Source organism: Castanea sativa, chromosome 4, assembly GCF_040712315.1.
Source record: "Castanea sativa cultivar Marrone di Chiusa Pesio chromosome 4, ASM4071231v1".
NCBI classification, from domain to species: domain Eukaryota; kingdom Viridiplantae; phylum Streptophyta; class Magnoliopsida; order Fagales; family Fagaceae; genus Castanea; species Castanea sativa.
The window spans coordinates 17025890-17040889 of NC_134016.1; positions in this window are offsets into that span (position 1 = coordinate 17025890).

Below are 15000 nucleotides of genomic sequence, written 5' to 3' on the forward strand. Positions count from 1 at the left end.
GATGGACGACTCCTCCCCTCCTTCCCTATTTGATGTTTCACATCTGAAAGACATACTTTTGAAACAATAGAGAATTGTTAGAAATAATTCATCACAACACTCCCTCACGTGTTTGCACTCAAATTATGTCACTCCCACTCGTGTTTCACTCTTAAATTGGCTTTTTTCCGATAACAGTCTCACACTCTCTTGCCTTTTTCCACTCGTAACTTCGCCTTTTCAGTTCTTCATTAAACTAATAAACTTGATCAAGAAATTCAACTTGTAGTGTAAAAACAAATACCAACGGCAAGAAAATATAACAGAAACACTAAATCAAAGGAAGAGGACAAAAGAAAACGATATTCTGGTCTGAGAGAATTGAAACTACAAACAAATTTTTTTTTTTTTTCAGATATCTTTTTTTTCACGTTTTTTTTTTTTTTTTTGAACTGGGTGCACGATTTTAACCTAGTGCACTTCAACAAAAACAAAAAAAATAAGAACGATGAATGAAGAACACAAAAGGAATAGGATAGGATGATAACAGGAAAAAAAAAAAGGGATAGAAAACTGATTTTAGAACCTGTGCTCTGATACCAAATGATGCGAACCTCAATCGACATGCTTTGAGACCCAACAAAAATATTGGAATACTTGCCCAAGAAAGCTAAAATTCAGATTTTTGATAGAAACCCTGACCCAACGTTTATAATTGAAACGCGAACCAAAGGTATAAGTTGACCTTGACCCAATGATTATAAAGAATCACGAACCAAATGTATAAAGTTTGAACGCCACAAGGAAGAATCCTTGATAAGTTCACGGTTCTTGAAGAACCAAAAGAGAGCAAAGCCTCACCTTTTCTGATTTCTATTCATTAATATTATGAAAAACGTTTACAAACTTCAGAGCCTATTTAAGGGCTCCATAAAACTTGACAAACAAGAAAATATATTCTAAAATAACTCCTAATTGATATCTTACCATATCAGGAATCAAATTTGACCTAAAAAGCATTAATTGCACCTAAAAACAAGGAAAATACGTAAAAAACGTACTAAATAATAAAACCCTAAATAAAAGTTGATTTGGTGTGAAATTAGCAGATCTAAAATAGGAAAAAATCTGCCTTAACTGATATAGAGCTGGAAAGTCAATCAGCTATTAATTCACGCCATAAATTACTCCCAATTAAGCCATATCAGCCCTAAATAGCTTGAATTAAATTTATTACGCTTTCATCTTCCTTTGGGCCAAGCTTGGAATGTCCTGCGTTAGAATCAACCCAAATCTCTTGAATCAGCCCATTAAGTGCTTCTTTGATCTTCTTGGATCTTGCTCTTGTAATAGGTCCAATTGGAACATGCAATGGATCCTTGAATGCTTGTTAATTCTCATCACAATTTTAAAAACATCCAAACAAGGGGAATGACTAATTACTCCCTTCCCCCTTACTAATTTTAAAAACATCCAAACAAGGTGGAAAGTAATCATTTCACTCTACTCTCCTCTCCTCTACTCTACTCCCTCTTTAAACTTCCAAACAGGCCATAAATAAAACCTCTACCATTTTTCCCATCTTTTTTTTACAACATGTTCAAGTAAAAATATTCACCAAGAGTTGCAAATAGTTCATTCACCAGGAATTGAGTTCAGATTACATTTGATGTAATTCTAAGTAATATTACATTACCCAATAACTTATTATTGAATTTATATTTTAAAAATTCAATAATTATTGGATAATGTAATTGTGGGGTATAAGGATTCCGAGTAATGTGATCATGCCACGTGTCAGGGCTAGGCCAAGAATGATTATTAGTGGGCCGAGGAGGCCACGCCCTCGAATTTCATGATCACGTCATCAATGCATCATCGGAGGAGGCTCTACTGTGCAGAAAGAGTTTTGGGAAAGGGGATAGCACTGACATGATTGAAGAGTTGGTGACAACTACCACATTTAATGCATCCTACCAAACCTTCTGGCCGTATTTATGTGGAGAAGACTCTTGAACAGTGCTGTCTTGGTTGCCGCATCTCACAGGGATTCGAAGAAAGTGCTAGATGGGACTGACACTTAGGGGATGGCCTGCACGATCAACAGATGGAAGGTCAAGACCATCTGAAATGGTCTATATAAAACAAAAGGTCCCCCATGAAAGAGGGGGGATCAAAGAAAGATAAAAAGAAAACACTGTAGACCCAAAAACAATATCTGTAATTTGTCCTTAAGAGAGTGAAATATAAGAATTAACCTTCTCGGCCTAAATCTGAAGACAATTTTCACTATACAAACTATTTCAGCTTCATCCTATTATGATTTTAGTCCACCGTAATTGTTAACTAAACTCATTAAAACCTAGATTTCTAGCCTACTCTCTACAAATTCATTGTATTGGGCTCTTTGAGCCTATCCCCTTCCTATTTTGGGCTTAGGTGAAAATCGTGACCCCACAGTAATATTGCTTTGAATTACATGTTTTATATATTCTTAATTTGCATCTCAATTAGATATTAAGGGTAATACCACGTGTATCACTCAACTTTTGCCAAGTATCATGGGAAACAATACGAGAACTCCTACTACCCAGTCACATTCAATTATGATAATTCAATTCATATTGAATCTCAGCTCGTTTATAATCTTAATTTATATGGGTCCATATTAGGTCCAATGTCCAGTGACACTAGAGCCGTTGGGATTGTGACACGTGTCTATTGTTGAACACGTGTCATCATTCGATTGGGTCTAGTGCACTGGAAGCATTGGACCCAATCCTTCCCCAATTTATTTCCTCTTTAATATAGTAGGTAGAGTGTTCCAAATAAATTATTAAAAAGTACATGGGTAAAACCATAAAAGTCTCTTATCCACACAACTAGATATGAACGGGCATGGAGGCTACATTCGGCTAAAGGATTGACCAACTCTTTTGGACAAACTCTATGTATTTTAATTTTTAAGGTAGTCTTCTCAAGAAATTAACAATTTAATTGACATACGCAAGTATTGAAAAAATATTTCCTCTATCCATGACACAAACGCAAAGACCTGATAGAAAATAGAGAGAAAAAAAAAAGTAAAAGAGAGAGAGTGAGAGATTCCACTTAACCGTGTCTTCGTCAACCCTACCTATCCATCCTACGATTCCGCTGTTCCCCCTCTCATCGACCCTACCTATCCACCCTACGATTTCGCTATTCCCCCTCTCCATACGACTCCACTGCCCATTTCACTGACCCTATATTTACTGTGTTTAGGATATAAAATTAGGCAAACCATTTAATTACAAAGTCATGTTACGTTTACAACATATTTATAACAAATTTTTGATAACAAGTTGTTAGTTATGGATAAATAGGCGATGTCAGTAATAAACTCATATTAGAACCAATAATAATTTATCATTTATGATCTGTTGTGAAATTGTTATGAACATAGCATTACTCTTAAATCTTATTAATTATATACACATGTTCCTGTTGATGGAGCTATTCTTTTCCATCCATCTCATGCAAAGTGAGTTTTTCTTTCTTAAAAGAAAAGTATATATTGCTCCTTCTTACCCTTATACTTTTCAAAGAAAGATTTCAAACCCCACAAAAAGATGATGCAATATTATTGGAGAAATGCCTGACATAGATATAATGTCCTTTTATAACGTCATTTATTATACTAGATTTAATAGGATTTTCTCACTTTACCTAAGTTGAAAATATGTCCCTCAACTCAATATACAAGCAATTATTATTGAATTTATATTTTAAAATTTTTACAGTTAAATTACATGTTTTATATATTCTTAATTTGCATCCCAATTAGATATTAAGGGTAATACCACTTGTATCACTCAACTTTTGTCAAGTATCATGTGAAACGATACGAGAACTCTTACTACCCAACCACACTTAGTTATGATAATTCAATTCATATTGAATCTCAACTCGTTTATAATCTTAATTTATATGGGTCTAGATTAGGTACAGTATCCAATAACACTAGGCCTGTTAGGATTGTGACACGTGTCTATTTTTGAACACGTGTCATCATCCAACTGGATATAGTATACTGGAAGCACTGGACCCAAACTTCCCTCAATTTATTTCCTCTTCAACCCAGTAGGTAGAGTGTTCAAAGTAATTTATTAAAAAGTACACGGGTAAAATCATAAAAGTCTCTTTAGCCTCTTATCCACACAACTAGATATGAATGGGGGTGGAGGCTACGTTCGGCTAAAGGATTAATTACCAACTATGTTGGACAAACTCAACGTATTTTAATTTTTAATGTAGTCTTCTCAAGAAATTAACAACTTAATTGACATATGCAAGCCTTTGTCCATAACACAAACGCAAAGACCTAAGAGAAATAGAGAGAGAAAAAAAAGTAAAAGAGAGAGAGAGTGAAAGATTCCACTTAACCATGTCTTCGTCAACCTTACCTATCCACCCTATGCTTTCGTTGTTCCCCCTCTCGTCGACCCAACCTATCCACCTTATGATTTCGCTATTCCCCCTCTCCATATGACTCCATTGCCCACTTCACCACCCCCGTATTTACTGTGTTTAGGATCTAAAATTAAGTAAACCATTTAATTACAAAGTAATATTACATTTAAAACATTTTGATAACAAATTTTTGATGACAAGTTGTTACTTATGGATAAATAGGTGATGTCAATAATAAACTCATATGAGAACCAATAACAATTTATCATTTATGATCTGTTGTGACATTGTTATGAATATAGCATTACTCTTAAATCTTTATAATTATATGCACATGTTCCTATTGATGGTGCTATTCTTTTACATCCATTTCATGCAAAGTGAGTTTTTCTTTCTTAAAAGAAAAGTATATATTGCTCCTTCTTGCCCTTAACTTTTCAAAGTAAGATTTCAAACCCCGCAAAAAGATGATGCAATATTGTTGGAAAAATGCCTGATATAGATATAATGGCCTTTTAGAACGCCAATTATCATGCCAGATTTGATAGTATTTTCTCACTTTACCTGAGTTGAAAATTTGTCCCTCAACTCAATAAACAAGCAATTCTTACTAAAGCTTTTTAACTTATTAAAATTTTGTGAGCATCTTTTTTTTTTTTTTTTTTACTATGCTTTTATGAAAGATGATTGCCAATGTGCTACAGCGGATTTCTTGTGAGCATCTTAAAGTCGAAGAAATGAAAAAAAGAAGAAGTAAAAAAAGTAGATGAAGATTCAAAATAATATCAGTTTAACCAATAAAAAATGATTTGTTAATTAATAAAGTAATAAAGAGCATAATTTCAAATAAAATAGAATGAAAGAAAAAAAATTTATATAATAGATCGATCCTAACTAATTTAGCAACCAAAAAAAAAAATTAACCCTAACTAATCTATTGAGAGTATATAGCCGACCTTAAAAATTTGGAATTATAAAGCTTGTTGTTATTGTTGTATAATTTTGCGTGCATCAAATTTTTAGTATTATTATCAACATCAATGTAATTTTTCCCTCTAATCTATATATATATATATATATATATATATATATATATATATATATATATATATATATAATATGTGAAACTGAATTAAATTCATATTAGAATTCCAAATTAGAGTTCTAATTTTGTGCTATGTGTCCTAGATTATTTATTCTTAGAGATTTTTATTTCTTAATTTTAGAATCAAATGTAGAACCGCATTATCAATATTCATACAAGTGAGTTCTTAAATACAAAAACTAAAAGCTATAAAAAAAAAGTACAAAAACTAAAAAGTATAAAATAAATGAATCGGGAAAAAAAAAAGTGCTTCAAAATAATAAATGTGGGGAGTAAAAAGACCCTGATGGGTATATGGGCCTTTGGGCCATGCTAGGGAAGGCCGACCTGCTCTTGGGTTTAGAACTTGTTAATACTACGGGTCGGCCCATATACCGAGGATCCGAGAATCCGAGAACTTGTTAATACTTGTGAATTTCTCTTCGGACGGACACCGGAGAACCCGGGACTTCATGATAAACGTTAGGCAATGACATGGTCAAAACCAATGGTTAAAAGGGGTAAACCCTTGAATGTCCTAGAAGCACCAATGTTAGAGAAACACCAAGGATAAAGGCTGTCACCTCCACATTAAAGACCCTGCACCTACCACCCTGGCCGCATTAATGGGAAGTGACACCTGAACAGTGGAAGGGAAACTTCTGGTTACTATTCAAAGGCACTGAGAAAAGAAATATCTAGGCTAAGGGGGAGTTGGGGCAACACGTGTACAAAGTATCAAAAAGATGAGTATTTAAGGAGCAACTTGGAACAGAAATGGGGATCCCTTCTTTGTAATCAAAAAAAGAAAGAGAAAAAAGAGAGAGAAATAATATAAGAACAGTTCTCGGCTTACATCCGAGCAGGTTGATTTACAGTATTCCTTGTTGTTTTCAAGTGTTTACAATCTTTGGCTTGTCATTTAATCCTCAAACACTTCTAACCTGGGTTTCAAGCCCACGCTCTACAAATCATATTGTTTAAGGCTCATTGGGCCTGAGCCCGTAACTGTTATTGGGGCCAGGTGCAATTGTGCACTTACAATAAATATAAAAAAACATGGACAATTTACATTTTATATCTAATAATTTCCTTACAAATTTTTTTAAAGAGTTAACAAAATATAAAAATGACTATCAATATTATTTAAATTATATATATAGGAATTATATTATGCATCTTATTGTATATTTTTAAATATATCTATATATATGCATGTAGTTACAAGTTAATAAATGATAATGAGTGAGAGGTGATCCATTTGAACTCAAATTTGTTAAGTTGATTCTTAACTTTGATTACAATCTTAATTTATTTCTTTTTCAACGTATTAGATAAAAAGGGTAATGTGTGAACAGAGAAATCAATTATTAAAAAGTAGCAAATGAGTAAAAGTTTCTTTAAGTGACCGTTTGGATCCAGATGAATCTGATTGTGTTTTGCATTTTTACGTTTTCTCTTTCATTTTTCTGTTTTTTCAATGTGCATGAACAGTAATAAATACTGTTCATGCACGTTATTTCACTGTACTGATTTCTGTTTATGAACAGTAATCGATACTGTTCAGTATTATGTGAGAGACAAAATTATTGTTTATGTAATGTTTATAAGATTCACAAATACTTTATTAAAAAAAATATTAAAAATAGGTCTTACGATACTATTTACCTATTTAAAAATTATCTTACTACAATATTTTTAATTTTTAGTTTTTAACAATAAATTCTATCAAAACGTACCTTAACTCCTCATCCACGCACTACTGGATATGAAGGGGCGTGATGGCCATGTCTAGCTAAAGGATTATATGAACCAACTATTTTGGACAGACTTTTCTTATTTTTAATGTGCTCTTTTTCAAACAAAGTTGTCAACTCGATTCCCCTCAAAAAATAAAAAAGTTGACAACTCGATTGATGTACTGAAAAATACATTCCGTCTTTGCGTGACACAGAGACCTGAGAGACAGAGAAAAAACACTAACAAATTAATTGGAGACTAGACTAGTATAGTACCCTTCTTATCTTGTTTGTTCATCCATTGAAAGTTCGAAGCAAAAAAGAAGAAGACAAAACCAATTATCACGTTTGAAAGAACAGGCAAAAAAAGATACGCTTTGGAAAAGAAAAGGCCAGAAACAATGTCAAAAGTACAGCCATCAAGTTTGAACCTTCAGCCATCAAGTATAATTACAAATGGGTTGTTGAGAAGGAATGAGATGATAATTATAAAAAAATAATTTCCAATTTTAATTGTTGAGTAAAAAAATAAAAGTAAAAAAATTTGTGAAGGAAATAGGTGAATTGTAACGGGTGTAATACTCAGAGTCTGTTTGGTATATATGTTTAAAAATTGAAAATTATTGTTTGAAAATATTTGTAAAAATAAGTGTGGGTAAAAAAGTGTAAAAATGTATGAAATATTATTTAAAAACTGAAAATATGTTTAAAATACTAACTAAACACCCTCCTAGGATTTTGGATCCTAATCCGAAAGAAAGAGTGAGATTGCCAAATTGATGGCGTTGTTTTATTGAATATGAAATTTCTTCACCTACTTTCATTTATTTTTACAAGTAATATTCTCTAGCTAATTAAAGAGACCTTTATTGTGTTTTTTTTCTTTTTTTTTTCTGTAAAAGTAAGCAAAAGAGACTATAACTTCTATTGCTTCTAGAAAAGTAGTAGAAATGAAATCGCCCGACAGAGACGGGTTATATTCTTTACTAAATTCTATGGTCCGGTTAACTATTGATTTTGAGAAAATTTTTATAAGAAATTAAAAAAATTATCAAAATAGTAAATTAATTTTTTGTTTTTTTATAAAAAAAATTTTAAAATAGTTTATTAATGTGTGCTCTAAGAGCACATGTTAATAAACTATTAATTAAAAAAGAATAAGAAAAAAATTATAAAAAATAAAAAAATTTTGTGAAGGAAATAAGTGTTTTGCACAAGGTGCAATAATCCGGATTCCAAGAAATTGCCAAATTGCTGGCGTTGTATTATTGAATATGAAATTTCTTCACCTACTTTCATTTATTTTTTCAAGTAATATTCTCTAGCTAATTAAAGAGACCTTTGTTGTTGTTGTTGTTGTTGTTTTTTTTTTTTTTTTTTTTTTTTTCCTGTAAAAGTAAGCAAAAGAGACTATTACTTCTATTGCTTCTAGAAAAGTAGTAGAAATGAAATCGCCAGATAGAGACGGGTTATATTCGCCAGATAGAGACGGGTTATATTATCTACTAAATTCTAAGGCTTCAGTTAATTATCAATTTTGAGAAAGGTTTTAAGAAAAATTGAAAAAATTATTAAAATAGTAGATTACTTTTTTTTTCTATAAAATTTTTTTTAAAATAATTTATTAATATGTATCTTAAGAGCATAAATTAGTAAATCTCAAATTCTATAAAAAACAAAAATTATTATTATATTACTTGCCCATCACATTTCACGTCGGCGTATATCAAATTTCGGGTATATATACTTAACTTTCTCTCAACACATGGAATATAATTATGGACCCGAAACATAATGTCTTCTGCGTGTATCACTCTTGAAAGATTTTTATTTTATTTTAAAAACCTCTTAATTTGTGCCGACTGTGTTAAATCACGTCCCATTTTGTCAAGAGTCAGACATCAGTGCAGGACCGATATCTGTGGTATAGTGTGAGAAATGAAAAGACCCCAATGCAAATTTATTATTTATCTGGTCATGGATGTTTTTTTTTTTTTGACTAAGAAGATAGAATCGGTATATTTAAATAAAGAATGGTATAGTTTGAGAAATGAAAAGACCCCAAAGCAAATTTGTTATTTGTCTGGTCATGTATGTTTTTTTTTTTTTTGACTAAGAAGATAGAATCGGTATATTTAAATAAAGAGAAGGTACAAGAGATATAATCATGGGTCATCCACAAAAGGCTACACACTAACCTCGCAGCAGGACAAGCAGACAAAGCTGACAAAAAATTATAATAAACACTAAAAAAACAATACATCTGTATTACCTTGCAGCAAAACAGCCGAAAAATATGAAAAAAAAACAATAAAAAACAAGACAATTTAATGCCGTAGTACATTTTAAATTCATATTTTTAATTTTTAAATAATATTATATATTTTTTTTACCTACACATATTTCAAAAAAAAAAACTAAAAACAACGTTACTCAAACTCTTTATCAAACGGCCCTGACTATCCCAGCAAGCCCATCCATCCGTGGCCTAATGTGTTTGGTAGCTACTAGCGCCTGGTACTCATGCAGGAAGAGATGTGGCGCCATGAAGAATAATATCTGGGCGAGTGTGGGTGTTTTCAGTCCGTTGGAAAAGTGACGTACAATCTATTTCCCTCCCAAAATGCAAGTACATTATTGTCCTACAAATATGGCAATGTTACAAATAATTATTATCTAATTTTGCTTAAAATTTAATTTAATTATCTAATTTTACTTTTATTTAATTCAGCCTTCTAACGTTGTTTAATTCATTCCTCTTATTAGTTTCCGCCAATATTGAGCCGTCAACCCCTAAAAATGATGTAGTTTTATATTGAGCAAAGTTGAGTTAACTGTGTAATTCTAACGGAGACTAAAGGGAAGACTAAATTGAACAAAATTGAAAGTTAAAAAATTGAATTGAACGAAAATAAAGTTAGATGACTGGATTGAATTTTATGAAAACTTAGAAGAAGCAATTTGTAATTTATTTAGCTTTTAAATAATGAGTAATGCTACGTTTACAATAATTTTACAATAAATTTCAAGTGGTAAGCTCTTACTTGTAGTTGTAGGTAAAATAGTGATGAGTCTAGATTAGAACCAATTGCAAAGAAGGCTGAATTAGAGTGATACAACATAATTGCCTATTGATAATTGGGTCGGCTGGGTTGTTTGATCTCAATTCTCAATTGACCCGTTCAAGTTGCACAGCCAGAAGAAGAAAATAACAAAAAGAGAAAGAAAAAAAATCATACAATTGATAGTAGTCAAGCTTCATGGCTAATAAAGGCCATGTGATTTCATTATTTATTTATTTTTCTGAATTAGGTTCATATGGCCATCTGGCTTCCCCGTCAAATCCGCTAGCCTAACAATAATATATACTAAATTGTTTAGGTACGAGCTTTTAGCATAAAAAAACAATAAATTATGTTGAATTATAGTCAAAGGCAATTAGAGTATGAAGATCACTGTATTTTGTAGGATTTAAAAAAAAAAAAAAAAAATATATATATATATATATATATATATATATATATATATATATATATATATATTCTTTCTCTTTCTCAAAAAAAGAAACTTTTGTTGATCAAAAGAACAACCATAAAAACAGTTGGTAGTTGGTACAAGATTAAGATAAAACATCGAAGACAATATTTATTCGAAAATTATAATATGAGAAAAAAATTACTTAATTTATAATAATTGATTAACATAAAAATATAATGTAAATATGGAAGTTCTAATTTGTTCTTTTAATTTTGTGCCTGGTTTCAACTTATTTATTTCAATCCCAGTATTATAGTTAGTATAATAATTTTTTCCAACAATTAGTATAATAGCTGTTATGTTTAAGCTACTTCGTAATTTAAACTGACTATAAATAATATATTTTAAACAAGTAAAAAAATAAATGTCTTCTCAAAAAAAAAAAGAATAATCATTAATATTCTAAATATAGGATATTCAATTAAGTCATTTGAATACAAAAAGTAAAATGGAAAAACAAATTCACTTAGAAATAGTAACAATATGATCATTTACTCGATTACTTTCAAAATTATTAACAAATTTGTGTTAATCAAGCATACCTAGAATTAGCTGTTATTACTTAACTCTTAGCCAACGAATTGACCTACAAGAATTGGCACAGTATAACTTCTTATCCTTGTCCTTGTCCTTATCCTTTGCTAGTTGGTATAAATAGTGAAATTTCATAAATCAAACAGGCGAAGATATGAAATTTTCCCCCTAATAATTGAAACTCACATCAATTGAAAGATTTCTATTCTTGTTTTTATTTATTTATTTATTTATTTATTGTGTTACTTTCACATTAAAGCATTCCAAGATGCCAACATTATTAACCCTACTGTTGGCCAAAATGGGCAAATGCCTTTTTCGCGCAAAAAAAATAACATTATGCCCCATTTCACAAACTAATTAGGGAAATGCTCATTTTTTAAAACTTGATTTTCTCAAAATCGAGTTAAGCCATATAGTGGCGTTTTAAGGAGCTTATAGTGACGTTATAAGGAGCCTATAGCGGCGTTTTGGAACTTGAGCTCCATGAACTCGAGTTATAGGTAAAAAGAAAAAAGAAAAACTTGCATGAAACTCGAGTTCATGGAGCTCAAATTACAAAACGCCACTATAGATCCTTAAAACATCACTATAGGCTCCTTAAAACGCCACTATAGGGCTCTAGAAATTTTTTTTTTTGAAACTCGATTTTGTGAAAATCGACTTTCAAAAGAGGAGCATTTTCCTAATTAGTTTGAAAAAGGGGGCATTTGCCTTTTTTTTTTGCGCTAAATGTACATTTGCCCATTTTTGCCCCCTACTGCTTCATAACAAAGACTTCTATGTTATTAACCTATCTCTTCTTAATCCTTAGGTTGCTCAGCAAATTTTCTTTTAAAATTATCAAGATATCTATTTGATAAAAAATAATTAGAATTAGTGGTTAGTCTCCAATTTTTGGCAAAAGAATCCGACCTACGTACAGGAAACGACAAAAGATGATGAAAAAGTATCTCATGAGACGATTTCATAAGACCTCTCTCTCACAATATGTATGATCCATACTTGTGGCACTCAGATATGTTATGAGAGAGATATCTTATAAAACCGTCTTATAATACAATTTTTCAAGGATGACTTCTTACCCTGGACCTTATCCTTGTATGTTGTAACGACAATGATATAACTATGAAAGAATTTCTCTTTCCCTAAAACATTATTTAGATCAAATCTTGTAAATCTCCTTTTTTTTCCTACTTAAAAGAAAAAGTGATGAGGTGGTAAAATTATGAGGTTTCAAAATTTTAGGTGGAAAAAGTTTTATGAATCAAGTAGGCAGAGATATACAAATTTTCCCCTTATAATTGAAATCCACAACAATTAAAAGACTTTTATTCTTACGTTTTTTGCCCCTAGTGTTACTTGTTAGAAATATTTTATTGATAAACAAGTTTTGATACAATAAATAATAACTTGAATAATTTGCAACATTAGAAGAAGATTAGAATGATCTCACAATATTATAGAATCCCGCGGCAAAAGCGTCGTCCTTAAAGGTTGATTCATGCCACTAGAGTAAAACTCGGTGCGACTGATTCTCTTAGCCAAATAACCCCCATGATTAAACTATAGTGTCAAACTTTGCGATGGACCCACTTCCATTGACAAGGGTTCAAGAACAATCTTCTAATGTCTTTCCTTAAAATAAATATAAATTGTAGAAAAATATGTGGGAGATAAAGAGAATAGAAATGATGTATTTGAAAATATAGAGTAAAACAAAATTTATAGTTATAGGTATGTGTTTTGTAATGGGTATTATATATAGGCCACTAATGAGAATAATAGTCTATGATTATTGGTTACTAATAACCCATAAATGTCCTATGGTTAGTTTACCATTATTGTCCAATAGCTAATTTTCTCATAAATTCCTCACAGCTAGAAAAGAGAAAATACTATAAGTGTTTGGAACATGCATCCACACCAACATTACTTTTGGTGTTAATCATTTTAAGATGCTTTTTTCTTTTTATAACATTTTAATCATTTTAAGATGCTAAGCTTTATAACATTGCTCTCAAAAATCCCCATTTTCATAACTAAGACTTTTATTTTGCCAGCCTATCTCCACAATTCCTCCTTATCCTTAAGTCCTACCTACTCAACAAATTCTCTCATAATGTTGTATGATGACTTTTTATCCTTGTCAACTGTGGTTGTATAACTATGATGTGGCGTTTGTTATGAGATAATGTTTTAGGACTCCCAGAAATGCTTAAAAATTCTCATGTTTGGTTGCAAATCACACTAGGAAATCAGATACTAAGGGAATTTGGATTCCCTCTTTAACTCCTTTTCAGTAGGAATGCAGATTCCCTTTAAAACATGTGGATATCCAGATTGCCAAGTTTAAAAGAAATTATATTTTTTATAAATTGACAATTTTAACAATTTTTCCTTACGATTTAAGTAATTGAAATAAAATATAAAACAAATCATCAAGATCTTTTCCTTTGTCTTTATCTCTTCCCGCCAAAACAACATAAATAGGATAGAAAACTACGTTGATATATTCATTTTTTCTTCTTTTAGACTATAGTTTTAATGAATTTGTCATAATTTATAGTTTATATTTTGAATTTCATTATTTATTTAGAGGAAGATTATTATTTTAAAAAAAAAAGACTTATATTGGATTTAAAAATCTAAGAATAGAATGAGAAAAATAAATAATTCAGTTAATATTCTTGAGAATAAACCAAACATTATAATCTCACATTCTTAGGAATCTTATTAGATTCCTAATTAAGCTAAACATAGGAATGGTTACATTCCTAGGCATCCAGATTGCAAGGCATCACATTTCCAGGAATCTGGATGCTAGGAGTAATGTGGATTTTCCAGTACCAAACGCTGCCTAAAATAATTCATTAAAACATTGTTTAAGGTAAATCTTGTAATTCTTTATTTTATTTCTACTACTTCAAGAATTTTTTTAAAAAATAATATAAAAAAAAGTTGAGGTGTAAAATTTTGAGACTTTAAAAGTTGAAGGATTAGAATGTCAACCAAAAGTAAAAAATTTTCAGTTTTATATAAATTTTAAGGGTAAAGTTGAATATTTAATTACACAATTTTTTGAAATCCAGAAAAAAGCAACATAATTCAATTGAGGAAAGACATGATTTGATATTTGATATTTTGATTTAACCTTCAAGGAGGCTTAAAAAAAACATATAATTTGGTTGGAGTTTTTTCATGATTTGATTTTGAAGGGAGAAAGACAATAGGTTGTTGGATGGAGCTGTATTTTTTTTTTGGGGTAAATTTCACAAATATATCTTCAGGTTTGGGGTAATGCCAATTGTGAGAGACCGCAACTTCTTGAGAGGTTGCTCTCAAAAAAGGAGATTTTTGGGTGCTTTTAATGGCACCTCTCTTTTTGGGTAAGTGGTGTGGAGTCGCCACTTATTTTTTTATACAAAAAAATAAGAAAAAAACTAAATACAAATTTACATGACCAAAATGTTTCATTGTCATTAATTGAATAAAAATAAATACAAACTTTATAGATTGAATATTACAAGGCTTTGAGTCCTAGTTACAATTTACCAAAAAATTACATGGATTTTTGTCCTAGTTACAATCTTCCCAAAAATAAAAAGAAAGATAAAGAATAGGTCTACCTATCCAAAAGCAACTAAGTTCAGAGGCTAGGTTACGGAATGGGAA